Consider the following 12,745-nt stretch of genomic DNA (forward strand, 5'->3'; position numbering starts at 1 on the left):
TAGAAGTCGACGGATGACGCTGGGAAATGGGGAATAAGAAGATCATACGTATGGTGCTCTGAGAAGAGAAGGCAGAGACCGACAGCAGCTGAAAAAGACGAGGATTGACTGAGGAGGAGGCAAAGACATGTTGCTACGAAGAAGAAGTTAGAGCCGAGACGAAAGCAGGAGGACGATAGCAGACGAAAGTGGAAGACGATAGTAGAAGACAAAAGCAAAAGACAGAAGCCCAACTCTGTTCGAGGAAGAAGACAAGGAGCAACACTAAGGCCTTGTCGTTAGAAGGAACTAGCCTACTGCAAGGGAATGATGGAGTTGAAGATGAAAAGGATGAAGCTGCGAAGCAGACGAACCTGCTGAATCAATGACAGAGACAAAGCATATTGAAGGAAGTTGAAGGAGAAGCCGAACCTGCAGTAACCCCTAATCAAATCAATATGCCAAATGCTACTGTTCCAGCCTCTAGAACTTTGTTGCTTGATGTTCCAGCGCAGGTGCACCGCAGCATATAATGGTAGACTCTCCGTGATGTATGTTTTGTGTTACTTCTATTAAACTGGCCTGATGTATCTGTCACAAGCAACACAAGATATAGTGAAGTAATATGTGAATGAAAGGATGGGAAACAGAGGAAGAAAACCAAGAGTCTTGACAGTCAAAATCAGAAACAGCTTGTTACCAATCTTGAGAATGCAGTTGAGACGAACTCACGTTTGTTATCTGCACTACTTACTGGTGTGAACAGGGCTTTTCCATTTGTGGTAACTAATGAGATAGATATTTTAACTCAAGAGCACACACCTGTACTTCTCTGTCTGGTCTATCTACTTGCACATATCTATGTCTCTGAACTGAATAATGCCAGGTTTTTGTGGAAGCATACACCCATAACCATAAAACAGAACAGTTTAGAACTTGTTATTGTGTGGGAAATTGGACAATGTATGTGGAAATATGTCCATGGGATTTTATTCACTGAAGATCTTGAAGCTGTTATCTACAGCATAATCATTCATAAGAGTTAATGATGTTGCAAACTTATTGGGTATAACAGAGGAAGATGTCATCCCATGCTCTATTTAGGAGGGATGGATTTTGGATCATGCTGATATTGCATGAGCTCTATTTTGAGCTCTTGTGGAGTGGAAAAGCTTGAATTGCTTAATCAGAAAGTTCAGAATGTTGCTGTTATACAGTTACCCCTTTGATGTAACTATTCTTAGCTGATTGTCAGGCTTGCTGAAGAATAAAGACCTTTTTGTGGAAAAGACACGAAAGGCCTTGGTCTAAAGAATTAAGATTATGGCACAGCAACAATGTCAGATCTGTTGATGTCATCAATCCTAGAAATACAGCAAGAAAATCAGACAGTGTGTTCACAGGTCATTGGAGTCATAACAGGTTAATCTGGAAACTTTAGAGAGTGAAGAACGTGTTGTGGAGATTGCCACTGCAAACTGAATTGGCTTTCTATTCATCTTCAATTATTGACAAAAAGTAAAACAGAGTTGACATCATTTTCTTATCTTGATTATTTACTTGATTGATCTTCTATCCTGAAATTAGTCAAGATCCTCTGTGGTTGCGACATTGCTTTCACAAACCCTTCGACATCTTTGGTGAACCTGATGTGAAAGCGTCGCAGAAATTTCAGAATGGGAGATACTTCAGCCTCTATTTCAGCTTCCTCTACAACTCCAGCTGCATCTACTTCAGCTCCATCAATGACTGCTGCGTCAAGTACTTCAACGGAGGATCTAAAACAGATTTTGCAGAATATGTCCATGTATATGCAGCTCCAAAATCAGCAAACAGAATTGTATATGCAGCAGCAACAACAATTGCATCAACAACAGTTGTCTCAGCAAAGGCAACTCTATTCAGAGCAGGAGAATGCAAACAGTGCGACTAAGGCTATTGAAGCAGTTGAGAGTGAGAAGAAGCTATTTGACAGGCGTAATGTTTCAGCATATTTGAAGACATATGAGATCAAGATGGGGTTTTTTGGAGTTCCTGCTGGACTTATGAGTAAGTACTTCCTTCGTCTTGTCACACCTGCTTTGAGGACAAAAGTGACTGATCTTTTTATTCAAAATACACATTGGCAAGATTTTAAGAAGGCCCTAAAAGAAGAATACTTCCTTGAGGACTTTGGTATGGCTACTCGGCGGTCATTCCGGGAGTGGGTTTACATGCCAAACAAAGGTCTCGCTGCTTCGAAGTTGATTCGAGAATTCGAAGAGAGGTATAGTCAGCTTGATGCCATTGAACAAAGAGCATTGGATGTTGAAAAAGTTGAGCTTTTCTTGCAAGCTGCAGATCCTGCTCTTCAAGAAGAATTGGGTGAGCTTCTTGAAGATCGCACGAAGCCTATGAGTCTTAAAACTGATTGGCAGGATGCTCAGGATGCAGTCTTGACTTTGACCAAGAGGAGGATATGGAAGACTCGCCTACAGAATGGTTCCATGACACCTACACCATCATCTGCTCCTATGCCTACTTCTATCCCTGTTATTTCTTCTCCTTCTCAGCCAGTTTCTTGGCCTATGCCTGTGCCTACTGTTTCTACTCCACCTATTCCTCCTGTTCCACGACCGATGCCTACACCTTCTGCTCCAAAACCATCCGCTCCATCGGTGCCTACCTCTATTGATGACATAATCAAAGGCATCACAGATTTGACACTGGAGTCAGTCAAAGCGGAGTTGGTGGGTAAGTTGAAGGACCAGTTTGTTCGACTGCGCCTGCTACTTCTTCTAGTGCTCCTACTGCACCTAGGAGCGCTCCTAGTGCACCTAGGAGAGATCGGAGATGTATTTGGTGTGACAGTACGGACCATCAGCATTGCACGGATTGTGATTCTTTCCAGGATGCAAGGAGGCAGAATTTGGTATATTGGGGGCAAGATGGTAAGATTTGGTTGACTGAGACAGGAGCTCCACTTGCTACCAACTTTGGTAAAGGTGGAATGAAGAAGTTAGTGGAGGACATGGCTGCGCGTACTTCTTATGTGACAGCTAGAGGTGATGCTTCTGCATATGGAGTACAGATTGAGAAGGGGTCAGAGACTCAGTCCGCGCTATGGACTTATGCTATGGAGACTGCAAACAAGGGGAAAATTCAGCAAACTGTTTTGACTAGTGCAGGCTCTAGCATCAGATCAGAGACAGGTTGGGACTCGCCTGTTGACAGGTACTCTATTTATGCGTATTTGGCTAAATCTCATGGTGCAGATGTACTTGTTGAGGAGAAGCGTAAGAGGGATGAAGAAAATCCAAGTGCAGCTAAGAAGACTAGAGGGGGTGAGTTTGTTACTCCACCTACTGCAGGACCGTCTTCAAGACCAGGGCCAGATCGACAGATGGAGGATGCTCAAAAGCAAGAAAAGAGGCAAGAGCCTAGAGACAGAAAGCAGCCAGGATTCAGATTGATGTCCGATATTGAGACATCTATAGACATGAAGAAAATATTTAATGATAAGATACTTGGTAGTGAGGTGACTTTCACTATTTCTGAGATTTTGGGCATCTCAAAAAGAGAGTTTCAGGATCAGTTTCGGGAGGTCCTGAAGAGGAAAAGACATGCATTGGCTACCACTGATACACAGGGAGTTTTGATTGGAGAGTTGGATGAGGATGAGAATGAGGTTATGGTTGATAATGCTTCTGTTTTTCCGCAGGTAGAGAAGAAGGTTCAGCCTATGCATTATGCTGAAATTGATGAGCCTGTCATGATACCGCGTAGTCACTTTTCGCGGAGCCATTGGGCTAGGGCAACTACAGAGACGATGGTAAAGATTGGAGAGAAACAGGTGCCTTATGTTGCATTGGTTGATCATGGTTCAGAGATTAATCTCATAGTTTGTGGAGTTTATGAGAGTAACAGATAGCCTATGGATGTAGAGCATGGGTGGCGTATGAGAGCCGCCAATAACACTGCAGGTGATTTGTATGCTGCTTGCCCTAGTGTCAGGGTTTCTATTGGTGATGTAGAGGAGGATTTTCATTTCTTTGTGTAGGATTCATGCTCTTATCCCATAATTCTTGGTCAGCCATTCATTACAGAGATGCGCATGGAAACAAAGGTCATGGATGATGGATCTGCTTATGCACGGATTCGCAGTAAAGATGGTATGAGAGCAGTTCAGTTTATGACTGTATGTGTGAACCATGTTAGAAACAGGGATACTCTCAGAGATGCACCCTTACCCACTGTGAGGGATTCGGGTTTTCATTAGGTACCGCCGTTTCGCGAGACGACGGTGGTACAGAGCAGAGGAGATTGGAGTTCTCGCCTCCTGGCAGCGGTGTTTTCTCCTCCGGGTTTGTTGGGATTTCAGCAAACAATTTGATGAGTTATCAGAAGACTTCTAGGTTGTCTAGAGCTGCCAGGCAGTATATATGCAGGAAGGAGAAAAATTTGAAAAATGCAGGAATTTTGGAGGATGATGAGCACATAGATGGTATGTATGACAGTGTGATTTGTGCAGATACGATGACAGAGATGGGAGATATGCTGAAAACTGATATGCTGAATTGCCATGGTAATGTATTAGTGCAATCCCTGGACATGTTTCATGAAATTGCAGATTTTGTGTCACAGATTGAGTCAGAGGCTGAGGTAACTCAGCAAAGAGTGTTGAGTGCTGAAGAAATTCAGCAAACAGAGTTTCCAGCTGGTTATGATCAGCTTTCAGAGAGACAGAGGGCTGAAAATTTTCAGCCAACAGAGTTTATTGCTGAAATATTTCAGCATTCAGAGTTTGGGGCTGTTTCTATGCAGTCCATAGAGCAGAGGGCTGAGAATATTCAGCCATTGGAGTGCAGAATTGCTGATTTACAGCAAGGTTTATGTAATGCAGAAGAGCATAATGAAGCCAGGGTTGACACGAAATACAAAACTGTGGATAAGAAGGTGAAGCCGGTTGCTGTACCGCTTTCATCTGACAGTGATCAGCAAATAGAGAGGGCTACTAAACAGCAAATTTTGAGGAATCCGGAGCATATTGTTCATAAGTTTTCAGCAGAGACTCTTGCTGAATTGAAAATTGGAAATGGTGATTTCTTGTTACCCATGGAGAAGCAATGCTTTCAGGAGATGCTTGAGCGTCATGGAAGGGGATTTGCTTTTTTCCCACATGAGATTGGATGTGTGAATCCTGATATTGTTGCTCCTATGGTCATTTTTACTATTCCTCATATTCCATGGAATCTCCGACTTATTCCAGTGCCTAAGGCACACTTGCCAAAGCTGATTGATTTATTGAATGAGAAAATCAGGATGGGAATCCTTGAGCCTTCATCTGCACCATACTCAAACAGGTGGTTTACAGTTCTAAAGAAAAATGGTACTCTCCGATTTATTCAGGACATGCAGCCAGTGAACAGAGTTACTATCAGGAATGCTGGTATAGGTCCAGTTGTGGATGAATTTGCAGAGGCATTTGCTGGACGTGCCATCTATTCTTTGGGTGATTTGTATTCAGGATATGATCAGTTTCAGCTGGCTTTGGAAAGCAGGGACATAACCACCATGAGAACTCCTATTGGGCTTGTCAGGATGTGTACCTTGCCTCAAGGTGCCACTAATTCTGTTGCGCATATGATGAATGCCATGCATAAGGTCCTTCGTGATTACATACCTCAGCTTACTATGCCTTTTTTGGATGATGTGCCCATTAAGGGGTGTGCAGAAGAAGAGAAGAATGAGAGCCTAAATGAGCAAGGATGCAGATACTTTGTGGCTGATCATATTTCAGCATGTGAGAAGATTTTGGCCAGGTTAGAAGAAGTGAACTTGACACTTTCAGGGAAAAAATCTGTTTTTGGAGTGAATGAGGTTATTATTGTTGGGCATATGTGTGGATATTATGGCAGGAAACCCTCACCTGATAAGGTGAATGCTATAGGCAAGATTGCAGAGTATTGTTCTACTACTTCAGAGGTAGGGAGATTCATTGGTGCTTGTGTGTTTTATATGATTTGGATACCTCATTTTGCACACATAGCAGATTGTTTGTATCAGCTGCTTCGAAAGGGGAAGAAATTCTATTGGGATGAGAGCCACACTAAAGCCATGCGGAAATTGAAGAAGTTATTGCAGAATGCTCCTACTCTTACGAAAGCGGATTATAATTGTGATAGGCCTATTGTGTTGACAGTTGACACTAGTCCAATTGGCATAGGTTGGGCTGTGGGTCAAGATGATGCAGATGGAAATAGGTATGCTATTCGGTTTGGGGCGAAAGTCCTAAACGAGAGACAGAGGAGATATCCGCAAATTAAGAGGGAGTTATTGGGGATTGTCACGGCTCTCAAATGTGACAAGGAGTACTTTATTGGAGCTTCAGTTGTGGTAGAGACAAATTGCTTGCCATTGATTGGTATGATTACGAGTTGCTCTACTCCGGATATAGCTATGTTGAGATGGATTGCATACATCAAGTCATTAAATCCAGAATTTAAACACATAGCAGGGAAGGATAATCCAGTGGCAGATATGTTGTCTAGAGCTAGATATGATGATGAGGAGACTCTACTTGCAGAAGAGGATGATGCAGAAATTTCAGCCACTATGGTTGATCATGTTTGTCATGTCTATGATATTGTGGCTTTCACAGAAGAACTCTATGTTGGAGATTGGTTGCAGATTGGCAAGTACCTTAGTACACTAAGCAAAAGAGATGAATGGACAGATGAAGAGTTCAAGAAGATCAGAAGGAAAGCCTATGGTTATTTTCTCAAGGACGGATTTCTTTGGAAGCATCCGAAGAAAAGAGGCGGATTACCTTTGCGGGTTGTCTGCGATAGAGGGACACAGTTACAGGTGATGAGGGAGTTTCATGAGAGTCCTTGGGCTGGTCATAGAGGAGTATGGGCTACTTATGAGAAAATCAAGGAGAAATATTGGTGGAAAGGAATGTACAGAGATGTTTCTCACTTTGTTGAGACTTGCAGAGACTGCCAGATGTATTCAGTAGTGCGTCATCGAGATGAGCTCCATCCGACCTATCCGCTATGCATTCATTATAAGTGGGTAGTTGATTTGGTTACCATGCCTATGGGTCTATGGCAGATGAGATACATTGTTTTGGCTAGAGAGGATCTTACTAATCATGTTGAGGGCAGATCTTTGAGAACGAAGACCACTAGTGCAGTGTGTAAGTTCTTATTGGAGGAAATTTTCTGCAAGTATGGTTGTGTGGGTAAGATCACTGCGGATCGTGGTGAGTTGGATGCAGATGAAGCTAGGGAGTTTTTCTCTCAGCTAGGAATCAAATTGGCTCTAACCACAGCATACAATCCAGAGGGAAATGGAAAGAGTGAAAGAGGGCATCCGCCGATAGTGAAAGCATTAGCCAAAGCATGCAGAGGACGGATTGGAGAATGGCCAAGACTTCTACCATTTGCTTTATGGGCTGATCGTACGACTCATAGTGTTACCACAGGATATATGCCTGCAGAGTTGATGTATGGTCAGAAACCTGTTATGCCGATTGAGACTTGTGCTTTGACTTGGTCAATTTTACCTTGGCAGGAGGATTTGACGAGAGAAGAGCTCTTAACTCTTCGGATTCGACAGTTGGAGAGGAGACCTGAGGATATTCAGCTAGCTATTGACAGGTTGAAGTTTGCTAGACTAAGGAATAAGGACAGGTTTGATAGCAGGCATCGCTTGCGGCCAAGAGCAATAGAAGAGGGAGATTGGGTATTGGTGTTTGATAGCAGTCTTGAAAATCAGCATACTGCACTTCGGAAGATGGTGAAAAGATGGTTTGGGCCGTACATAGTCAGACATGTCTTTGATAACGCAACATATGAGCTGACAGAATTGGATGGGACAGTACTTAGAGAGCCTATTGCTGGAAAAAGAATCAAGATTTTCAAGAAAAGAGATGATGAAGATTATGCATTGGAAGAATTTGAAAGAGAAGAGCAACAAGAAGAAACTTCAATGGAAGAGACAGATGATATGACAGATAATCTTGTTGATATACCGGGAATGCATAACGAAGAGATTGATCTGTTTGTGGATCTTGATGATAATGATCATGGGTAGTTGGCCCATCCGGAGGATGCGCAGGATTAGAGGGGGTGGATGTCGTATTGCTACGCATTCGAGGTGTGAAAACCACCCAAAAGTTGTGCATGAGATTTGTTACTTTGTACATACTTTGACGTAGACGTTGTGCTTTGCTTTGCTTGAACATTTTTCTTTCAGTTGGTTCATGTTCAATTTTACAGAAGAGACAAGCGCTGTTTGGGATTGAATCTGATATTTGGAATAAACAAATTAGAAGGAGAATGGGTTCTAGATCTGCAATGAGTATGGTTTTAAGCTTCACAAGTTGTTTGCTTATGCTAAAGATGTAAATGGTATCAACAAGGGAGTTTAGGAAAGACCAGTGAATTTTCAGATGAACATGAGGCTCATGTGTTGTCCTTGATCATGGAACCACAGCTTGCCAAAATCCATTACCACTATTGCTCGTGTACTCAGCTGAGTGGACTTTACAGAACAGAAAAGTTTGTAAACTCTTAAAGCTAACCTTTGGCATGCATTCAAAATGCTTACACACACATGTGATGCTGAAATTGTGCTTTTCTTCCGAGTGGGAAAACTTTCGATTGAGGTTCTTTGGCATTAAAGCCCGTGGCTACTTTGGGGCTACTTTTCCTTGGTGCTTTTCTGATTCTGGAGGGAAGCTAATTTGAGGTAAAACAAAAGGGGAAAAGAAAACACGAATGAAGGAGGCTAAAGAGGGGATTTTCAAAAGAGCTAAAGAGGGAGGGAAAAGGAGGCGTATGGGACAGAAAAAGAAAGGGAAGCTAATCTGGGAGAAGGAAAAGAGAAACATAGCATTGGAGGGGGGGAGCTACGAGGAGTGCAGAGAGAGGAGTGGGGGGGGGAGACACACATGGAACAAAGAGATCGGAAAGGAAAGGAAAGAAAGACCACCACGAATGACAAAGGGAAAAAGAGTGCTCTGCAATCTGTGAAGAAGGGGAGAAACAGAGAAGATGACGGAGGGAGATGGCTCTACTGGTGATGAAGCACAAAGAAGATTACGGAGGGGAATTGCTCTACTGGTGACAAAGCACAGAGAAGATGACAGAGGAAGTCCAGAAGCCTACAACGAAGCAGCAAGGACGATTGGCTTTGAAAAAGCTCCTGCAATTCGGATGACATAACCGTATTAAGGAGATCGGCTTGATTTGCCATGCACCTCGGCATAACAACTGGGGAGTGGAATTGAGAAGGGAGACCTGTCTCCAGGAGGGAGCAAGCGGAAGCTTGCGCAGTAGTCTTGCCATCTTCCATATGGTCAGTGCCCGTTTAGTGTTGTAGAAGACCTGCCATGATTGGCTTATGGACTTGATTGCAGCTTCCGACTGCCAGTTGCCAGCGTCTGTGCCGTGGCAGATATACGCGGCAGAGAACCAGAGGAGGATCAATTACGGGAAGACCTCCGTAACTGTGAGAGTCGTAGCCATATTCTGTCATATCACGGTAGGAGCTTTATACAGTCTGGCCCATGACGATGCATCAACAGTAGAAGTCGACGGATGACGCTGGGAAATGGGGAATAAGAAGATCATACGTATGGTGCTCTGAGAAGAGAAGGCGGAGACCGACAGCAGCTGAAAAAGACGAGGATTGACTGAGGAGGAGGCAAAGACCTGTTGCTACGAAGAAGAAGTTAGAGCCGAGACGAAAGCAGGAGGACGATAGCAGACGAAAGTGGAAGACGGTAGTAGAAGACAAAAGCAAAAGACAGAAGCCCAACTCTGTTCGAGGAAGAAGACAAGGAGCAACACTAAGGCCTTGTCGTTAGAAGGAACTAGCCTACTGCAAGGGAATGATGGAGTTGAAGATGAAAAGGATGAAGCTGCGAAGCAGACGAACCTGCTGAATCAATGACAGAGACAAAGCATATTGAAGGAAGTTGAAGGAGAAGCCGAACCTGCAGTAACCCCTAATCAAATCAATATGCCAAATGCTACTGTTCCAGCCTCTAGAACTTTGTTGCTTGATGTTCCAGCGCAGGTGCACCGCAGCATATAATGGCAAACTCTCCGTGATGTATGTTTTGTGTTACTTCTATTAAACTGGCCTGATGTATCTGTCACAAGCAACACAAGATATAGTGAAGTAATATGTGAATGAAATGATGGGAAACAGAGGAAGAAAACCAAGAGTCTTGACAGTCAAAATCAGAAACAGCTTGTTACCAATCTTGAGAATGCAGTTGAGACGAACTCAAGTTTGTTATCTGCACTACTTACTGGTGTGAACAGGGCTTTTCCATTTGTGGTAGCTAATGAGATAGATATTTTAACTCAAGAGCACACACCTGTACTTCTCTGTCTGGTCTATCTACTTGCACATATCTATGTCTCTGAACTGAATAATGCAAGGTTTTTGTGGAAGCATACACCCATAACCATAAAACAGAACAGTTCAGAACTTGTTATTGTGTGGGAAATTGGACAATGTATGTGGAAATATGTCCATGGGATTTTATTCACTGAAGATCTTGAAACTGTTATCTACAGCATAATCATTCATAAGAGTTAATGATGTTGCAAACTTATTGGGTATAACAGAGGAAGACGTCATCCCATTCTCTATTTAGGAGGGATAGATTTTGGATCATGCTAATATTGCATGAGCTCTATTTTGAGCTCTTGTGGAGTGGAAAAGCTTGAATTGCTTAATCAGAAAGTTCAGAATGTTGCTGTTATACAGTTACCCGTTTGATGTAACTATTCTTAGCTGATTGTCAGGCTTGCTGAAGAATAAAGACCTTTTTGTGGAAAAGACACGAAAGGCCTTGGTCTAAAGAATTAAGATTATGGCACAGCAACAATGTCAGAGCTGTTGATATCATCAATCCTAGAAATACAGCAAGAAAATCAGACAGTGTGTTCACAGGTCATTGGAGTCATAACAGGTTAATCTGGAAACTTTAGAGAGTGAAGAACGTGTTGTGGAGATTGCCACTGTAAACTGAATTGGCTTTCTATTCATCTTCAATTATTGACAAAAAGTAAAACAGAGTTGACATCATTTTCTTATCTTGATTATTTACTTGATTGATCTTCTATCCTAAAATTAGTCAAGATCCTCTGTGGTTGCGACATTGCTTTCACAAACCCTTCGACAGCGTGACATTAATTTCCTCAATCTTGGCGCTGGACTTCGCAGGTACTATGCTGCGATCAGAGGACTTCTCCTGCACTTTATCTTTCCCCTTATCCTTGCGCTTCTCATTGCGCAACTCATGACACTGTGGTCTAATATGGCCCTTTTTCCCACAATGATGACAAGTGACATTTGCATTGCACCCACGCAACTTACTACGCGACTTGCCACGAGATTTAGACCGACCCTTCTGCGAGTCACGGCCTCGGCCATTACCACGGTCATACCTGTCATTCCTACCTCTAACTGTCAAAGCATGACTACCACGAGAGGCATCCAAGTTTTTGCGATTCACCTCTTCCTGAAGAAGAGCACTCTCAACATCTGCCAATTTTAGAGTAGCACTAGAGGCACAAAGAGCAGTACGGAAAACATCCCATGACTCATTCAGAGTCCCAAGCAAGAAAAGAGGAGTTACTTCCTCTCCAAAGGTGATATCCTGCGAAGTCAGGTTCTTCAGTATAGCATGGAACTGGCTCAAGTGAGCAGACATAGTCGCATTATCCTTTATGCGCAGATCCATAAGCTGCTTCAACTAGTACATCTGACTTGCCGGACTTTTCTTATCATAAAGATTCTTGATCTTATTCCATAGATCCCATGCACGCTGTGCTTCCTCAAATACATTATAATGTACCTGTTCAGTGAGAGACAATACAATTGTGGACTTGCATATCTCATCAAGTTCAAGCTAGTCGTCATTGTCCATAGTTTCAGGTTGCTCCCCACTCAACCGAAGTGGCTTAATCTGAGATTTCTGCACCAAGACCTACCAAATTTGACTCTTCCAGTAAGAGTAGTTGGTACCATCCAACTTTGTAATGTTAAAGATGGCACTATCATGCGAAGCTGATGCCATTATGCAGGCTGGAAATGCCCAAACAGTCCAAAATTGCTTGTTGTTTTATTGCAGAAACTGCCCAAAAATGACCAAAACGGGGTCCAAAGGGCGAGCAAAGTGTGCCAAAAGTTGCTGCCCACTTAGTACTAGGTGCGGTACACCAAATCAGGATATTTCAGCATGAAAAGTACACCTCAATCCACCAACAACTGCTTGCTGTAATAAATTGCAGGTATGCAGTCTAGAGAGCAAACTGTCCCAAAATAGGATCCAATGTCAAGCAAACAATGCTAGGTCCAAAGCCGGCATGAAACGGACATAAGCAAGGCCAATGACAATGAAAAGAACATGAGCTCAACACCGAAGCATGTCAAAATAACATCTGCCAATGAAAGGCACACCCCCAGACACTCTAGGCAAAGTGTTCCTGTAACTGCCAAAACCTGACACAAATAGGTGTCTGCTCAAAGAGAAAGATCCAAATATGAGACTCAGCTCATAAGCATCCTGTGAACCAAGAGTACATCAATGCATATCCATAAAGATCGGAGTATGATCCCAAAGTCTCAATGCGTATGTAGCTGCTCAAGACATAAACTGCTCCAATAGCATGCAACTGTCAAAGGTCAAGCAAGCATGTAAAATGCTCCCACTAGCACAAAAGGCGTACAAAGCGAGCTCAGAAGCTCAAACAACCCA

This window comes from Lygodium microphyllum, chromosome 21 (assembly GCF_053477565.2).
Source record: "Lygodium microphyllum isolate KBCC chromosome 21, Lygodium_microphyllum_v1.1.10, whole genome shotgun sequence".
Classification (NCBI taxonomy): domain Eukaryota; kingdom Viridiplantae; phylum Streptophyta; class Polypodiopsida; order Schizaeales; family Lygodiaceae; genus Lygodium; species Lygodium microphyllum.